The sequence below is a fragment of the Schistocerca serialis genome, chromosome 9, assembly GCF_023864345.2.
Source record: "Schistocerca serialis cubense isolate TAMUIC-IGC-003099 chromosome 9, iqSchSeri2.2, whole genome shotgun sequence".
Lineage (NCBI taxonomy): Eukaryota > Metazoa > Arthropoda > Insecta > Orthoptera > Acrididae > Schistocerca > Schistocerca serialis.
The window spans coordinates 451,391,647-451,411,804 of record NC_064646.1 but is presented as its reverse complement, the minus strand read 5'-3'; the positions used below and the strand labels follow the sequence as shown (position 1 = coordinate 451,411,804).

The 20,158-nt window shown below is 43.3% G+C and overlaps 1 pseudogene; it reads right to left on the bottom strand.

Annotated features, from left to right (window-relative positions):
• Window positions 1-816: 816 nt before the first annotated feature.
• On the bottom strand, window positions 817-934 carry LOC126420075 (5S ribosomal RNA; annotated as a pseudogene).
• Between the last annotated feature and the right edge of the window lie 19,224 nt (window positions 935-20,158).

Genomic DNA, 20,158 nt, shown 5'->3' with positions numbered 1-20,158 from the left:
ATCATCTGGTTCATCTAAATCAGACTGTACATCAGAAAATACGTCTGTTGGAATAGAATTTAAATCATCTGGTGGTTCAGGAACCGGCAAATCTTAACCACGCCCTACTGGTCGGATGGTGGATGGAAGGTTTGGGTAGCTTATTACCTTCTAGTTTTTCGAATTATGACCAGTATCATCAACACTGCAAAAGTAGCAACCATCATAATAATTTCTTGGCTCCCTCCATATCATAGGAACGAAATCTAAAGGCTTTTTTCTCCTTTTTGGACCATTTTCTCAGATCTTCAACAAACACCTAACATACTTTACGCGACGCCCAATATTTATCTTGATCACCAAGTTTAGATCCAAAGTATGATAGATAAACCTTTCTCACAAAGTCTATAATGTTTTTTGGTGTTTTTAATCACTTATTCACCACAAATATAACAAAAACTGTCAGCAGAGTTTTTACAACCACTGTTAGACACTGTACTGAGCACATGTACAGGAAACAGAAAAGTCAAGTTAGGTTGACAGTAAACAGAAATGGAACCAATCTTTTTTTGCCAGCAAATTTTTTTCAGCAGTGCAACCAACGTCATCTACATTTATTACTCATTCTTTTTAAATTATTTCAACTATGTAAAAGCTGTTAAATTCTTTGCTGCCGTGTCATCCTCAGCCCATAGGCGTCACTGGATGGGGATAAGGAGGGGCATGTGGTCAGCCCACCACTCTCCCGGGCGTATGTCAGTTTCCGAGACCGGAGCCGCTACGTCTCAATCAAGTAGCTCCTAAGTTTGCCTCACAAGGGCTGAGTGCACCCCGCTTTGCCGACAGAGCTCGGCAGACCGGATGGTCACCCATCCAAGTACTACCCCAGCCCGACAGCGCTTAACTTCGGTGATCTAACGGGAACCGGTGTTACCACTGCGGCAAGGTCGTTGGCGTAATTTTGTATACTGACTCAGCTATTCATTATTTGTGTTAAGTCCGCAGGCTTTCTGTCGGCCTCTCTGAAAGTCGTTTTCAACAGGTCTAAGTCGAATCCTGGGCTTGTTCACCACCCAAAGAATATTAACAAATGATTACTAATATTTTTCACCAAAAAGTATTTACAGGAAGTGGCAAAATATCCTTTAAAAACGATTGATTAAGTCATCGAATAATTAAAAGACACTGTATCCTATGTACTTCCTGGTCAATCGCCGTAACATTAACCGAAAGAGAATTATCGGTGATGGATTCAAAACGGCAGGAAGAGAGGGACAGAGCTTCAATAAATTGTTACAATGTAGCATTAACTACCCAAAACTGATATTTATTCCGAAAGGACAAAAAATTCCTATTCGAGTAATTACGTCTCAAACGGCTCTGAGCACTATAGGACTTAGCATCTGAGGTCATCAGTCCCCTAGAACTTAGAACTACTTAAACCTAACTAACCTAAGGACATCACACACATCCATGCCCAAGGCATGATTCGAACGTGCGACCGTAGCAGTCGCGCGGTTCCGGACTTCGCGCCTAGAACCACTCGGCAACCGCGGCCGGCCGAGTAATTAAACACACAAATTTTGAAAATATATCATTTACAGAAATATACTTCTATTTACCTCTTCTTGTAAGAAACTACATTACTTGTTTCTAAAAAAGATGGCACCTGCACTCATGACCCAAATGTTAACTGAGGAGTCTGAACAACTATTTAAGTGGGAACACTCCTGCTTGGAAACGGCGTGAAAAAAAAGAATAAACTTGATGTTACGGCCAGAGACTTGTGTCAGTCGATTACCTCCCGTTATGTGAAACCAATTAAACCTGGAGAGTGGTGACGAACATCCGTAATGCCGACGTGGCCGCTGAGACTGGTTACTTTCGACTGAAAGATCCGATTGACCAGCCGGTTATTAGAAACCATCCGGTTGTCCCGCCGCTAGGCGTTAAGTCGACACTGTACAGCTCAGTCGGCAGAACAAAGGCAAAAGTTCCGGTTTCGAATCCCAGTACGCCAGTTCCGACGTGCCAGGAAGCTTTAAATGGGAGGACACTCCGTTGCACAGTGCATGGTTTGTTGTGGGCAGTAAAAATGTACAGCGCAGTACTAGTAGCAAGCAAGGAAATGCGAGAGAAAAAGTTGTTGTGTGGTGGAACGGCGCCTACTCCCGCGCCTTTAACCTCCTGGACTGCGAACGACCGCCGCCTCGCTAGCGACTACTCCGGGCCTCGGCTCCCTGGCTGAGACTTGGCTGCGCAGTTCGCTCTCATAGCACGTCGCGTCTTACTGTCTCCATCGGCCTCGCCTGCGTTTCGTACGGCGTCGCAAGGCGAGCAGCGCCCCGTTCATCAGGCGGCTGGCAGGCACGAGAAATCCGCTCGCACCCCCACCAAATGCTCACGGACGGCACCGCGGTCGTCCTTGAGCTCACAGAACGATCGTAACTGTGTACGCAGGCACAGTTTTCTCCCACACAACGGCCCCCCAGTCGCTTGGGTTACAGGAGTGCGCCACCGCTCCCAGCCGGAAGACGTTACCCTCGAAGCGCACCACCTCGTACGTCGCACGGAACCTACAAAGCGAATTTTCTCAACTGCTACCATACTCATTTTAACTAATTTTAGTACATTCAGATCACTAAACAACAAGACATTATCGACTAAAAATCACGCTGGTGACGGAATTATAATAATATGACACTAAAAAGACAGCTATGGCTAAAGATAATTTTAAAACTGGGGCAACCACAGCTAAAATAGTTACACACATCTACATCTACATGGTTACTCTGCAATTCACACTTGTCTGGCAGAGGGTTCATCGAACCATTTTCGTACTACTTCGCTACTACTCCCGAATGGCATGTATCATATCAGCGACACTCTCACCCCTATTGCGCGGTAACACGAAACGGGCTGCCCATCTTTGCACTTTTTCGATATCCTCCGTCAATCCTATCTTGTAAGGATCCCACACTGCGCAGCAATATTCCAAGTGTTCTGCCAATATTCTAAGCGTTCTGCCAACAAAGTGCAGTCTTTGTTTCCTGGCTGTGATTCCACCAGACTCAGATTCAGTGACGCTGGAGCAAGCAGAACATCAGCAGGTTGATCTGCCATCAAGAATTCGTTGCTTCATAAGAATTTGAGTGACAATGAGATTAAATTTCCTCAGAGCGGCCAGTTGTACGAAGGCTATGATTACTTTCCTCTTGCAAAGGTTAGTGATTAATGCTTTGGTACGTCATCTTTCTTACTGCGTTAACTCGGACACAATTTCTTTTCAGAGAGTTTTAAGATCGTTTCTGTAGGGTTAGAACATATGTTGAATGTACTTTTGGCATTCTTGCTAAAGAGTGCACAATTTTTGATCAGGCTTTGAATGTACCTCCAGAATTTGCTAAAGATATTACAAAAACTTGCTGCGTAGCGCACAGTTTTGTTCGTGATCGAGACATATATATTTGAAGAGTCTTTCACGAATTGTGGGTTACATGACATGTCAAGACACTCTACAGAAGCGGGAAGAAATGTGTGTGACGCTCACCAACGTTTGCCTCCAACTTCCAGTGGAAACTTCAATTTTCTGCAGTTTGTCTGAATATTCCTCACACCATACTGCATATCGATTGATGTTTTTCAGCTTTAAATATGACATCTTGTGCACTGACTTTCGTCTCTAGCCAATAGTATGACCTCCTCGACCGTAAACCGAGCGAGGTGGCGCAGTGGCTAGCACACTGGACTCGCATTCGAGAGGACAACGGTTCAACCCCGCGTCCGGCCATCCTGATTTAGGTTTTCCGTGATTTCCCTAAATCGCTTCAGGCAGATGCCGGAAGGGTTGCTTTGAAGGGGCGCGGACGACTTCTTTCCCCATCCTTCCCTAATCGAATGAAACCGATGACCTCGCTGCTTGATCTCTTCCGCCAAATCAACCCAAGCCACGACCGTATAGTCTGTTTGTAAACTCAAGAGCGAGCAAGCCAGTGTCAGTCAGTTAACTTTGTATACTTACTGATATACTTCGATATCCGGAAGTGATGGATAATCGTCTAGCATTGCAAGAAAATGTGCAGAACACGAAGAAGAGGAGGTATTTGCAGAGTAACGAGCGTTCGATCGTCTCTAATGTTATTACAGCGTGAATTAAAGAGGCGACCTATAAAGAACTGTTGGCTAATATTACCAGTCCCAATCAAAGGGCTGCAATTTATGCTAACGTCAGCCTCGCGCATTAGGACGTATAACGAAGGAACGTGAAAATAGCCGCGTGGTTTACTAGAATCGCCACGAAGGAAAACTAATAATTTTGGTAGAAAACCCATCGTTATAGACAGTTCATGTATCATGTAAAACCTTTGATGCTTATGGAACACTAAATCTCTCTCTCGGTCACTATTCACCTTATCCTAAGACATATTGCTTAAACCATGTACGCAATAGCTATTCTAAACGCTGCTGAAATTTTCTTCGAAACATGTACGCCGATTCTGGACTTCTAAGCAAAAAGCTTGACGTACGAGGTGCGTTCACATATTAATTTTTATTTTTTGGTAAGAACTTTATTTGTTAATCCACGCCGGCCGGAGTGGCCGAGCGGTTAAAGGCGCTCCAGTCTGGAAACGCACGACCGCTACGGTCGCAGGTTCGAATCCTGCCTCGGGCATGGATGTGTGTGATGTCCTTAGGTTAGTTAGGTTTAAGTAGTTCTAAGTTCTAGGGGACTTATGACCACAGCAGTTGAGTCCCATAGTGCTCAGAACCATTTGAACCATTTTGTTAATCCACAGCAATGTTGTCCTCATCAAAATATTTCCTATTACATACTATACACTTATGCCAGTGCTTTCTCCAATTCCCGAAACACTTTAGGAACTGTTTCTTCGGGATAGTTTATAGGTCTCTTAACTGTGCATTTTTAATCTCATTCATGCTTGTAAAACCGCTGTCCTTTAAGGCCCGCTTTGAAATGTTTGTACCACTTGTATGTCCTTGGTTTACTCATAACAGGCTCACCAAAAGCAATATTTAACATCTCTAAAAATTTCATACGCTTTAATCCATTCTTATAACAAAAATTAATACAGATTCTCTAATCTATTTTTGTACAAAACAAATATTCGTTGATGCTACCACAACACATGTAACCTTTTTGACAGCTGACAACAGAGTAAATACCCAATACGCATAACATTGAACACATACTTTTGAGACATGTTTACGAAGACAGTGACAAAAAAGTAGTGCAAATCGGACTAATACAACACACAAAATTATAAGTTTCTGCTTACTTTGTTGCAAGAATTGTTAAGTTTCGCCGGCCGGGGTAGCCTAGCGGTTCTAGGGGCTACAGTCTGGAACCGCGCGACCGCTACGATCGCAGGTTCGAATCCTGCCTCGGGCATGGATGTGTGTGATGTCCTTAGGTTAGTTAGGTGTAAGTAGTTGTAAGTTCTAGGGGACTGATGACCTCAGAAGTTAAGTCCCATAGTGCTCAGAGCCATTTGAACCATTTGTTAATTTTCAATGTAGTCCTTCAAAGAAAACTTCTACCTTTTAGTAGAAACACAAAGTAAGAACATGCCTTAAATTCTAAATGTTAATTGCATTATATGGGGTTCGTTTTGCGAATAGCAATAGAGGAACTTACATTCACATGAACAGCCATTCGGTCCTATGTTTATAGTGGAATCCTGACTTCCGTTCTTATGTTAATATTATTATGTTGTGTTTCGGAAGAAGCTATCGTTTTCCGTATTCATTATGGTCTTAATGCATTTGTCTACAAATAAACGCAGCCGAGACGTATTTGTACACGGCGTCGCCACAGATTTAAAGCGCGCGCCGCGGCAGGGTCGGTTCTACGTTGTGGAACAGCCTGTAGAAACGCCTTGTGACGTAGCTGGATTGACAGAGTAGGGACTCGCTCGCTCTTCAGTTTACCGAGAGACTATACTACCAAATAACAGCAATCCGAGTACGACACGACTTTTTAACGAGGCGCCAGCCGCTGCTCGGCCGGTCGGCAGTGCATCCGGGGGTCGTCGCGTTTAGGCCGCAGTTGGTAGCCCTGCTTCCCAGCGGTGGCCCGTTGGCGCTACTGCCACTGAGTGCCACTGAGCGCCACAGGTGCGCCGTGGCGCTGCACGTCTGTAGGCGCCATGGAGGTAAACATAAGAGGAGTTGTCATGACGTCACAAACTTGAAGCCGACCCAAGAGAAGGTCCGCCATGTTAGCTACCCCAAAACATTCGCTTCTGGTGGTTTGATTCCGTGTAGTCGTGAAGTGTTTTGATAAAAAATGCCGGGCTTGCGTCGCTCACGGGTGTACTAATCGTTCTGATTGTAGTCTAAAGTTTAAACAAATCACATTTCATTCGTAAGTGGAATTATTGAAGCGCTATTTTCTTATATATACTTGAAATTCTGATGCACTGTGAAGTTTTACAGTTTGGTTTTATTTCTGTGATTTAACTTTAGATTTCTATCAATCCAAGGCGAAGAGCTGTCTGGAAGTGAGCATTACACTTGGTTTTCACTGTGTGGTTATTCTGAAGTAACTGAAAAGTCCTGGCAAGAAATATCCTGGAAATGGGGACTAATGTTTTAAAATGCAATAATTTAATATAAAACTAATGTAACTACATGTAGTTAATTAAATCTTCAGTAAAATGTGTGGAACACCTGTTACAGTGATTAAATTACAAGTACTTAAATGGTTACATATTTGTTAAAGCAAAGTTCCCTATCGAAGTCCAGGCTTAGATCATTACATTAATCGCTGTGTTGTCGTATTACCCTGTAAATTTCTGTTCTTTGCCACGCTGAATGTCATTTGGTAGGTACAATTTAAAAAGAAAGCAGATGTGGAAATTGCAATGGGCCTGACAATCTTAAATTCAGTTCTGTTCCTTCGTAATTTAACGTATTTTTCACTTTGTTGACATGACAGCTGGCTTGTTTATATCATACCCTGCATACATCTATGGGACACCAAAGGAAATAAGGTAAGTTTCTTGCAAACGTGAACATTTAAAATTTGCATTTGACTTGAAAATGCAACGAATACAAATCGGTGCCTCTAAACTATCAATCATTGTTTTTGGAGTTCTGGCTTTATCAATTATCGACACAAACACAATGAAAGTGAATAGAAATGGATTACAAAAGCACGCTTTTCATAGCACATACGTCTCTTCTCGGTTATTCTAAGTGTATAAACAAAAAGGAATTACAGTACTGAGGCAAGAAGCGTAATATTTTTACGTATTACTGTATCGAATACGCATTTAAGACCAGAAAAACGTTTGAAGTTGCGTTCCTTATGCTGTGTTGTTCACTAAAACCGAGTAACATTTACTATATAAAACAAATATCACGTGCACACGACATAAATAACGAACAAGAAGCAATTGTAAACACTCGTCTGCTAATGTTTTGGGGGATCCAAGATGGCGGCAAGCCCCGCCCACTGGCTTCAAAACAACGTACAGCCCAAGTCTGTAGCGCCATCTCCCCTTATTCTACCTCCATGGTAGGCGCCCAGGAGAAGGGGAAGCGCTTCTCAGTGGCTTTGTATGTAAGGGGGGGGGGGGGGGCTGAACACAAGAAACGGCAGCTGCGAATGAAACTTTACATGTTCAGTTAACATTTAAACAAGTAGAACTCATTAACTTTTATGTATACATGCGGACTGAAGCGAGGAATGAAAATTTATAGCAAGGTCGGTTGGTTGGTTGGGTTAAAGATTAAAGGGACGAAACTACAAAGGTCATCGGTCCAGAGCAAGGTCGGCTACAGACATTTAAATCTGCTTGTATACATCATAGACGTTTGAGACTTAAAATTTTTTTTGTAACGATATAGTATCATTCATTTATTTTGTACGCGTTTTGTTGAATCAAGAAATGATAAAGCAATAAAACAATACTACCTGTTTCTCATTCGGTTTGATGAACCAAGTCAAACTCCAAGATCGCTCGGTCCCTCGGTTTCACAAAAGTGAAGTTTCCGATGTGCGTGGTACTGAAATTTTATTCAAATGACTCTGAGCACTATACGACTTAACTTCTGAGGTCATCAGTCGCCTAGAACGTAGAACTAATTAAACCTAACTAACCTAAGGACATCACACACATCCATGCCCAAGGCAGGATTCGAACCTGCGACCGTAGCGGTCGCTCGGCTCCATACTGTAGCGCCTAGAACCGCACGACCACTCCGGCCGTGAAATTTTTCTTGTAATCACTGTGTACAAAGTGACGCCTGGCACAAATTACTCGCTCAGACAGAAAGGGAAACGAGTTAATAATTTATTTATTTATTGTTCCGTGGGACCAAATTAAGAAGAAGTCTCCATGGTCATGGAACGAGTCAATACATGAAATTATAACACGATATTAGAAACAGATAAAATGAAATATAAAAAAAAAACATATTCAGGTGACAAGTCGTAAGTTTAAATGAAGAAAATCAACAATGTAACACTGGAATTTGCTTAATTTTTTAGCTCTTCCAGGAGCTCCTCGACAGAATAGAAGGAGTGAGCCATGAGGAAACTCTTCAGTTTAGACTTAAAAGAGTTTGGGCTACTGCTAAGATTTTTGAGTTCTTGTGGTAGTAGCTTATTGAAAATGGATGCAGCAGAATACTGCACTCCTTTCTGCACAAGAGTCAAGGAAGTGCATTCTACATGCAGATTTGATTTCTGCCTAGTATTAACTGAGTGAAAGCTGCTAACTCTTGGGAATAGGCTAATATTACTAACAACAAACGACATTAAAGAAAATATATACTGCGAGGGCAATGTCAGAATTCCCAGATTTTTGAATAGGGGTCGACAATAGGTTCTCAAACTTACACCACTTATAGCTCGAACAGCCCGTTTTTGAGCCAAAAATACCTTTTTTGAATCAGAAGAATTACCCCAAAAAATAATACCATACGACATAAGCGTATGAAAATATGCGAAGTAGACTACTTTTCGTGTTGAAGTGTCATTTCAGATACTGTTCTAATGGTAAATAAAGCAGCATTTAGCTTCTGAACAAGACCCTGGACATGGGCTTTCCACAACAGCTTACTATCTATCCGAACGCCTAGGAACTTGAACTGTTCCGTCTCGCTTATAATATGCCTATTCTGTCTGATCAAAATATCGGTTCTTGTCGAATTGTGAGTTAGAAACTGTAAAAACTGAGTCTTACGGTGATTTAGCATCAAATTATTTTCCACAAGCCACGATCTTATTTCATGAACTACATTATTTGTTACTGTTTCAATATTACACACAAGATCCTTCACTATCAAGCTGGTGTCATCAGCAAACAGAAATATTTTTGAATCACCTGTAATACTAGAAGGCATATCATTTATATAAATAAGAAACAACAGTGGCCCCAGCACCGACCCTTGGGGAACGCCCCACTTAACAGTGCCCCATTGGGACTGAACATCACTACCACTCTCAATATTGCGGAGAATTACCCTCTGCTTTCTGTTCTTAAAGTAAGAGGCGAACCAATTGTAAGCTACTCCCCTTACTCCATAATGGTCCAACTTCTGCAGTAATATTTTGTGGTCAACACAGCCAAAAGCCTTCGTTAAATCAAAGAAAACACCTAGCGTTCGCAACCTTTTATTTAATCCGTCCAAAACCTCACAGAGAAACGAGAATATAGCATTTTCAGTTGTTAAACCATTTCTAAAACCAAACTGAACATTTGACAACAAATTATGTGAATTTAAATGCTCCAGTAACCTTGTATATACAACCTTCTCGATAACTTTAGCAAACACCGATGGCATAGAAATAGGTCTAAAATTGTCAACATTATCAATGTCTCCCTTTTTACAAAGTGGCTTCACTACAGAGTACTTTAATCGGTCAGGAAACCGACCACTCCTGGAGGAAAAGTTACAGATATGGCTGAGAACTGGGCTAACATACATAGAACAATACTTCAGTATTCTGCTAGATACCCCGTCATATCCATGAGAGTTCTTGGTCTTTAGTGATTTAATTATTAACTCAATCTCCCTCTTGTCAGTATCATGGAGGAGCATTTCGGGCAACAGTCCCGGAACACTTTTTTCTAACAAGGGGAGGCCGCCAATTGTGAAATTCAGATTCGGTTCATACTGCGCATAATAAAAGCTCATGGCCAAAGGTGTAATGTGGCAAAGCACCAAGATGCACTTCTCAGCCGTTGTCGAGAAAATCGACAGTTAAAAGAAACCGTTGCGGTGAAATTCTCTCTACGATTTATAATTTCCTACAGCGTCGTGGCGCAGCGGTAAGCGCTTGGGTTCGTAATCCGAAAGTCGCTGGATCGAATCTCGCGCAATGCAACGTTTTTCTTTTTAGTATTTGTTTTTTGCAATTCATATATATATATATATTATATATATATATATATATATATATATATATATATATATATACATATATATACTCCTGGAAATGGAAAAAAGAACACATTGACACAGGTGTGTCAGACCCACCATACTTGCTCCGGACACTGCGAGAGGGCTGTACAAGCAATGATCACACGCACGGCACAGCGGACACACCAGGAACCGCGGTGTTGGCCGTCGAATGGCGCTAGCTGCGCAGCATTTGTGCACCGCCGCCGTCAGTGTCAGCCAGTTTGCCGTGGCATACGGAGCTCCATCGCAGTCTTTAACACTGGTAGCATGCCGCGACAGCGTGGACGTGAACCGTATGTGCAGTTGACGGACTTTGAGCGAGGGCGTATAGTGGGCATGCGGGAGGCCGGGTGGACGTACCGCCGAATTGCTCAACACGTGGGGCGTGAGGTCTCCACAGTACATCGATGTTGTCGCCAGTGGTCGGCGGAAGGTGCACGTGCCCGTCGACCTGGGACCGGACCGCAGCGACGCACGGATGCACGCCAAGACCGTAGGATCCTACGCAGTGCCGTAGGGGACCGCACCGCCACTTCCCAGCAAATTAGGGACACTGTTGCTCCCGGGGTATCGGCGAGGACCATTCGCAACCGTCTCCATGAAGCTGGGCTACGGTCCCGCACACCGTTAGGCCGCCTTCCGCTCACGCCCCAACATCGTGCAGCCCGCCTCCAGTGGTGTCGCGACAGGCGTGAATGGAGGGACGAATGGAGACGTGTCGTCTTCAGTGATGAGAGTCGCTTCTGCCTTGGTGCCAATGATGGTCGTATGCGTGTTTGGCGCCGTGCAGGTGAGCGCCACAATCAGGACTGCATACGACCGAGGCACACAGGGCCAACACCAGGCATCATGGTGTGGGGAGCGATCTCCTATACTGGCCGTACACCACTGGTGATCGTCGAGGGGACACTGAATAGTGCACGGTACATCCAAACCGTCATCGAACCCATCTTTCTACCATTCCTAGACCGGCAAGGGAACTTGCTGTTCCAACAGGACAATGCACGTCCGCATGTATCCCGTGCCACCCAACGTGCTCTAGAAGGTGTAAGTCAACTACCCTGGCCAGCAAGATCTCCGGATCTGTCCCCCATTGAGCATGTTTGGGACTGGATGAAGCGTCGTCTCACGCGGTCTGCACGTCCAGCACGAACGCTGGTCCAACTGAGGCGCCAGGTGGAAATGGCATGGCAAGCAGTTCCACAGGACTACATCCAGCATCTCTACGATCGTCTCCATGGGAGAATAGCAGCCTGCATTGCTGCGAAAGGTGGATATACACTGTACTAGTGCCGACATTGTGCATGCTCTGTTGCCTGTGTCTGTGTGCCTGTGGTTCTGTCAGTGTGATCATGTGATGTATCTGACCCCAGGAATGTGTCAATAAAGTTTCCCCTTCCTGGGACAATGAATTCACGGTGTTCTTATTTCAATTTCCAGGAGTGTATATTCCCGGCAATCAGTCGCAACAATTATGCATATAATAAGTTGTTGAAAGTCGTTTGTCGTGGAAAAACTGGCGACTTCGAACATGATTATGTTTTCCGCAAACAAAGTTGTATTTCACAAATGTTATTAATTGTCTTCATAATGTTTACACGTGTAGTTAACGGAAGACGTAGAAACGATATTCCGAAACGAATACGTATAGTGTAAGTCAAACGTTCGAATTAGAGTAGAGACCCCACGATATATATATATATATATATATATATATATATATATATATATATATATATATATTACAAAAAACAAATACTAAAAAAAAAATGGTTGCATGGCGCGAGATTCGACCCGGTGTCCGGATTACGAACCCGATCGCTTCCGCTGCGCCACGACGCTGTAGGAAATTTTGAATCGTAGCGAGTATTTCACCGCAACGGTTTCTATTAACTGCCGATTTTCTCGACAACGGCTGAGAAGTGCATCTTGGTGCTTTGCCACATTACACCTCTGGCCATGAGCTTTTACTATGCGCAGTATGAATCGAATCTGAATTTCACAATTGGCGGCCTCCGCTTGTAAGAGCGCCATATGATTCCCTGTTGGGACTAGGTTTCTATTTAGTTCACCTGCTATATTCAGAAATTGATTATTAAATACTGTACATATATGCGACTTATCAGTAACACGGACATTCCCACTACGCACTGATTCTATATCCTCGACCTGTCTCTGCAGACCAGCAACTTCCTTTACGACTTACCATATGGTTTTAATTTTATCCTGAGACTTAGCTATTCTATCTGCATACCACATACTTTTTGCCTTCCTAATAACATTTTAAGCACCTTACAATACTGTTTGTAATGAAACAGTGAAGGTGTCGTAAATGAAATGGAAGTTGTTGATTGGCGACTCCATGGAGTGCTGTGTGCACAGCGACCATGTATGTTAAATTTAAAGGAAGATCAGCGTTGGCCGTAATATTGATGGTTTATTGATATCAAAATCGATTTTCAATCACTTAGTGATCATCTTCAGTGCTGTGGTGTACAAATTAAACTCATAGGCACTGGTATCAAGTTGTTATCAGTAACCAAAGCTGAGAAACGATCAGAATCTCGTCAGTTTCTCAGCTTTGGTTACTGATAACAACTTGATACCAGTGCCTATGAGTTTAATTTGTACACCACAGCACTGAAGATGATCACTAAGTGATTGAAAATCGATTTTGCTATCAATAAACCATCAATATTACGGCGAACGCTGACCTTTTTAATTTAAAATGAAATTGGTTGGATATGAAGCAAGCCAATTGGATAACAGGCGAACCAGGGAGATACTCTGCTCGATTTCAAGAAATTACAAAAGATTGTGCCGACTGCTAAGTGGATGGCAGTTTTTCGTAGGACAGGCATTGCTTTCTGATAAACACTGCAATGTGTGGAAAAGTCTGCTATAGGTCTTTATTCGGCAGTGGTTGTCTCGATGAACCATAATCGGGCCTGTTTTGTTTTTACTCCTGAGAAATTTCCATATCGTTCCCCAGAGGGTAATTACCCTTATATTGGGAAACGTTGGCATCTGTCGTCAGCAAAGCAGAACTACGAGTGCGTCACAAGGCACGGTATTGCAACATAAAAATATTCGTAAATAGATTTTAAGCTGCAGGGTGCGTCTGCTGAGAGTCGTCGTCAGGCGCAGTTTCTCCAGTGTGTCAGCAGGTGTTTGCTACTTGTGTTCGTACTGTCTAGCTGGAGTCACCCCAAACAAGCAGAGCTCAGCACGTCTTCCATGCGACGCCGTCAACGGAGAGGATCGGCTTGTTTCCCGTTTAACAAACCGATTATTAAAGCGGAATTTCACTTGGCCTATCGATAGAACCGTCCAACATTACTCCAGAGCGATATTGGTTTTACCAGTAGGTATTAACAGGAACAGTGAAACAAGAAGAGTAAAAAGCAAGCGAGCAACGACACAGCAGTAGCAGTCATTCACTGCTGGAGTCCTGTTCATTCTTCGAGTTCTATTGTCCCTTACAGCTTCCCAAGTCTTGTTTTTTTTTTTTTTTCCGCGCTCTGACCCATGTGTGGTCCGACAGACCGCTATGTTGAAATATCCATAAAAACTGCGTTTAGCCGTTTCAGTGAAATAGTTCAATTTTTTAACGAAAAAGGCTACTTTAATACCACACAAAAAATTTATTCAAACAAATTTTAGCCTTTATTTTTACGAACAAATGCATTCAAGTAGAAAACTGCACAAAATGAACGTAACATTACATGATAATGGTGAAGCTATAAAAACTCAAATATGCTGCACCCTAGATTAAACTTTTTCCTATATGTTTATTCTTTATTATACATGTAATAATAAAAATATAAAAAATTCCATGAAACATTTGAAAAAATGGAAATTACGCTAGTAATTTTCAGGTTTTTAGTTTACTTCTCAGACGTTTTCTTTGCACTCTCTGAAAATTTTTGTAGAGAAATCAAGTTAGATTGGATTCTTGCACCAATGAAAAATGTAAGACCTCTTTCTCTTCTTTTCTGGGTCAAAGGTGGAGCATATTTTGCGTTTCTCCAGTTGTTCTACAACGACTTCTAGTCTTGTTTCTGATATACCTAAAACACGGCGAAGGGTACACGAAGTTCACGGGCTATGTAATAGTTTAGACTCGCGTTTGATCTTTGGTGTCACATACGAGATTGCAAGCTTCACAAAAAATTAAAGCGGCTCACCTGAGTAGCGTTTTTCTAGGAATTGTGAAGGACAAAGGTATTCACCGCACTTCTATCCAACACGCGGAAAAATAATGCCAATGGCCATCTTTCGAAGAGGCGGGCGACATATCTTTCAACTAAATATATTTCTAGCAGAACCTTTAGCTAAATATTCAGCCTGTACATTTCCGTCTTCGTTACTTTGATATCTTGTTTCATTCAAGGATTTCACAGGTGACAAAACAAATTGTGTTCACATTCGCACTGTTTCTATTCTGAATTATATTCACTTTCACTTTCGTTGCCATTATCTAATCCAACACCACTTCCTAAACTGTACTCAAACCATTTGAAAACAATATCCTCAAAGTCAAGGTCCTTAACACGAACAGCAGGTGAAGACTTGGCTACTGAATACGTAACACATAAGTCGCAGGTGCGGTCTCGGGGACCGCTAGCATGAAAGAAGCAGTAATACCAAAGTGTTCACGTCGCACTAAAGTGGCTACTGACGAAGGAACCCTCTTCAGGTTCGGGAAGTAACAAGCAGACAACGCTGCAATCTCCTACCGCACCGCTATGCGTTAGCAGCAGGGTAACAATGAACGCCGGCGGTCTGTGTTACCGCACCTAGGGCGTTGAGGCTTAACACATCTCAATAAAACAGATATTTTCAGTATATCCATTGTGGATGACGAACTGCGGTTGTTTTAAGTGGCGATTTATCTGGTAACTAGTCGCTTTTTTTAGTTTTAGTTTTTAGTTTACTTTCTGTAAATGAGTGTAAAACCAAGTCCAGCTAAATACTGTCTATATTAGTGTATATAGCGTAATAATGTACATTACAGAAAGAGATTTGACACGGATACCGCAAGGCAGTGCAGTCATCGCACTGCGTGTAGCTGCACTTGGTCGACGGTATAACGTTCTTGTAACACCTCCATCTGATGATGAGCCTGCAGCGGCTCGTAAACATGTTCATGGATGAATAAATCGTATCAAAAAACTAAAAAAAAGTGACTGGTTGTGTGGTGTTACCTCCAGATACCACACTTTCTAGGTGGTAGCCTTTAAATCGGCCGCGGTCCGTTAGTATAGTCGGACCCGCGTGTTGCCACTATCAGTAATTGCAGACCGAGCGCCGCCACACGGAAGGTCTAGTCTAGAGATACTCGCCCCAGTTGTACAGCCGATTTTGCTAGCGATGGTTCACTGACTACATACGCTCTCATTTGCAGAGACGACAGTTTAGCATAGCCTTCAGCTATGTCATTTGATACGACCTAGGAAGGCGCCATATTCAGCAACTTTGAATGTATTCTGAGGAGATGATATTGTGAATCATGCACCGTCAAGAGCGACGTTCATCATTAATGGATTAAAGTTAAGTATCAAACTAATTACGTCCACTTTCTGAATTCTAATTCCTTGTCATGTTCCAGATCTCACGTCAGTATAGTCCTTCCCTCCTCACGCCAGACTGCATGAGCTAAAACGCGTGTATATCGGCCTCCCCTCGTAAAACGGTGTTGGTTCTTCAGCCAACACAACATTTTGCATATTTATTATGAGATAAATCGCCAAAACAGATATTGCACTAAACTAATCGGGGACCGCTCTATCGGTTGGGCAAATAAAATCAACTTTAAAGATCAATTTGTTTGTAACACGAAACAAACCGACTCTCTCCGTCGACATTGGGCGTCGTATGAAATACGTGACGAGTAGTGTTTGTCTGGGCTGCCTCCCGCTACACAATGCAAAAGGGAATCCGAGACTATCTGCAGAAACACCAGAGAAAACGCACTTGACGACTCTTAGGAGAGGCGACCTGTACATGCTGTGAACCGTGCAAATGACTACATGATGAATGAGTCGCATCTGGGGTACCGTTACTTAAAATCGTACAAACATATGGAAATATAAGTGCGTGGAGCTATCGTGTATGCACGGTTGTAGGTAAACCGAATGACATGATTCGATTTATTGGTAGGATACCATGGCCTGCTGCCTGCTGCGAAAAGTTGCAGTTGACCCTAAATAACGAAAAGTGTGAGGTCATCCACATGAGTCCTAAAAAAACCGCGTTAAACTTCGGTTACACGATAAATCAGTCTAATCTAAAAGCCGTAAATTCAACTAAATACCTAGGTATTACAATTACGAACAATTTAAATTCGAAGGAACACATAAAAAATGTTGTGGGGAAGGGAAACCAAAGACTGCGTTTCATTGGCAGGACACTTAGAAAATGTAACAGACCCACTAAGGAGACTGCCTACACTACGGTTGTCCGTCCTCTTTTAGAATACTGTTGCGCGGTGTGGGATCCTTACCAGATAGGACTGACTGAGTGCATCGAAGAAGTTCAAAGAAAGGCAGCACGTTTTGTATTATCGCGAAATATAGGAGAGAGTGCCACAGAAATGATACAGGATTTGGGATGGACATCATTAAAAGAAAGGCGTTTTTCGTTGCGACGGAATCTTCTCACGAAATTCCAATTACCAACTTTCTCCTCCGAATGCGAAACTATTTTGTTCACACCGACTTTACATAGGGAGGAACGATCACAAAGATAAAATAAGGGAAATCAGAGCTCGTACGGAAAGATATAGGTGTTCATTCTTCCCGCACGCTGTACGACGTTGGAATAAAAGAGAATTGTGAAGGTGGTTCGATGAACCCTCTGCCAGGCACTTATATGTGATTTGCAGAGTATCCATGTAGATGTAGATGCCTACTGGCCGCGGTCCCAGCACTGAGCTTTCAGCGGCAGAGTGCGCGTCAGCTCGATTTCGTTGTAAATACACGCAGCATTTAACCCAGATTATTTTTAATTTTATTTTTAATGAAAACTTTAATTTATCTTTTAATTATAATGAAAGTTACATGTATATAATATTCTTTCCTTTTTTTATTTACACAGTTTTTGAAAAATACCTCACCCTTCTGGAAGGTCTTTGCTGTAAATACATGCACTTAACACAATGTCACTATTTAAGTGTCAATACTATCTTACTATTTCTTATGGAACAGTATGAAATAACAAAAGCAAGCAGTCCCCGTTGATATTTATCAAGCACCGAAAGGTCTAGATTTAAGCATAACTTCATTCTTCGAGTGCTGCAAGATCACCAATGATATCTATACAGGCTCAGTCCGATAGAGCGTCTGTCATGTAAGCAGGAGGTCCCGGGTTCGCCTCCCGGTCGGGGCACACATTTTTCAACTGTCCCCGGTGATATTTAGCAACGCCTGTAAGCAGCGAAAGGTCTATATTTAATTATAACTTCATGCTTCGAGAGCTGCAAGATCACGAATGATGTCTGTGCAGATACCAGCTACATATAAAATAAGAAGTGGTGCACGGCATTTAATGCACTATATTGTAGGTTTTTCCTGACATTGGCGATAGTGAAATTATGTCTTCTTTCTCAAAACAGGTTGTAGTTGCAGATCTGTGACATATGTTCCAGCTTGTCATATATAGAATAAATTTTTACAATTTTAGACGGTCTTCCTGTTTGCGTAGCAACATGGCAGAACTGCAGTGACGATTCATTGATAAAATGAACGTGGTCGATTTTATCTCTACTCTCCCTGTTGAGCTTCCATGCACTGCGTTCGATTACATTGACAAGATATGCAGTAATGTGGAGGGACAATTTCTAAGGCCTGCTACATACTCTATAGAGTGACATATTTTGGTGAGCTTTATTAGTTGCACCCATAAACTTGTTGAAATTGGCTGTTAAATTGCTATCCCTCTATTCTGTCGAATTCAAAATTACGTTACTGCAACAGTCGTATTTATAGCATGATTGTTTGTTGGCACAGTCACCGTGTGCTCACTAATATATTGCAACTGTCAGATCTGAAGTTAAATTCTTTTTCAGTCCCCCCCCCACACACACACACACACTGCTTTTCACAGTAATTCACTTCTTATTATTGCACTTTATTTTCTTATAACAAAATTAGAGCTTATGAGGCAAATGTTGGGAAATAGGATTTTTATGTGTGTATTTATGAAACAACAGTAACATTAATCAGTGTCCTCAAACTAATATAACGAACAATGAAAATCTGTACACTCTGAATGATGATAAATACACTCCTGGAAATGGAAAAAAGAACACATTGACACCGGTGTGTCAGACCCACCATACTTGGTCCGGACACTGCGAGAGGGCTGTACAAGCAATGATCACACGCACGGCACAGCGGACACACCAGGAACCGCGGTGTTGGCCGTCGAATGGCGCTAGCTGTGCAGCATTTGTGCACCGCCGCCGTCAGTGTCAGCCAGTTTGCCGTGGCATACGGAGCTCCATCGCAGTCTTTAACACTGGTAGCATGCCGCGACAGCGTGGACGTGAACCGTATGTGCAGTTGACGGACTTTGAGCGAGGGCGTATAGTGGGCATGCGGGAGGCCGGGTGGACGTACCACCGAATTGCTCAACACGTGGGGCGTGAGGTCTCCACAGTACATCGATGTTGTCGCCAGTGGTCGGCGGAAGGTGCACGTGCCCGTCGACCTGGGACCGGACCGCAGCGACGCACGGATGCACGCCAAGACCGTAGGATCCTACGCAGTGCCGTAGGGGACCGCACCGCCACTTCCCAGCAAATTAGGGACACTGTTGCTCCTGGGGTATCGGCGAGGACCATTCGCAACCGTCTCCATGAAGCTGGGCTACGGTCCCGCACACCGTTAGGCCGCCTTCCGCTCACGCCCCAACATCGTGCAGCCCGCCTCCAGTGGTGTCGTGACAGGCGTGAATGGAGGGACGAATGGAGACGTGTCGTCTTCAGCGATGAGAGTCGCTTCTGTCTTGGTGCCAATGATGGTCGTATGCGTGTTTGGCGCCGTGCAAGTGAGCGCCACAATCAGGACTGCATACGACCGAGGCACACAGGGCCAACACCCGGCATCATGGTGTGGGGAGCGATCTTCTACACTGGCCGTACACCAATGGTGATCGTCGAGGGGACACTGAATAGTGCACGGTACATCCAAACCGTCATCGAACCCATCGTTCTACCATTCCTAGACCGGCAAGGGAACTTGCTGTTCCAACAGGACAATGCACGTCCGCATGTATCCCGTGCCACCCAACGTGCTCTAGAAGGTGTAAGTCAACTACCCTGGCCAGCAAGATCTCCGGATCTGTCCCCCATTGAGCATGTTTGGGACTGGATGAAGCGTCGTCTCACGCGGTCTGCACGTCCAGCACGAACGCTGGTCCAACTGAGGCGCCAGGTGGAAATGGCATGGTAAGCCGTTCCACAGGACTACATCCAGCATCTCTACGATCGTCTCCATGGGAGAATAGCAGCCTGCATTGCTGCGAAAGGTGGATATACACTGTACTAGTGCCGACATTGTGCATGCTCTGTTGCCTGTGTCTGTGTGCCTGTGGTTCTGTCAGTGTGATCATGTGATGTATCTGATCCCAGGAATGTGTCAATAAAGTTTCCCCTTCCTGGGACAATGAATTCACTGTGTTCTTATTTCAATTTCCAGGAGTGTATGATTAAGAATATATTATACAGGGTGTTACAAAAAGT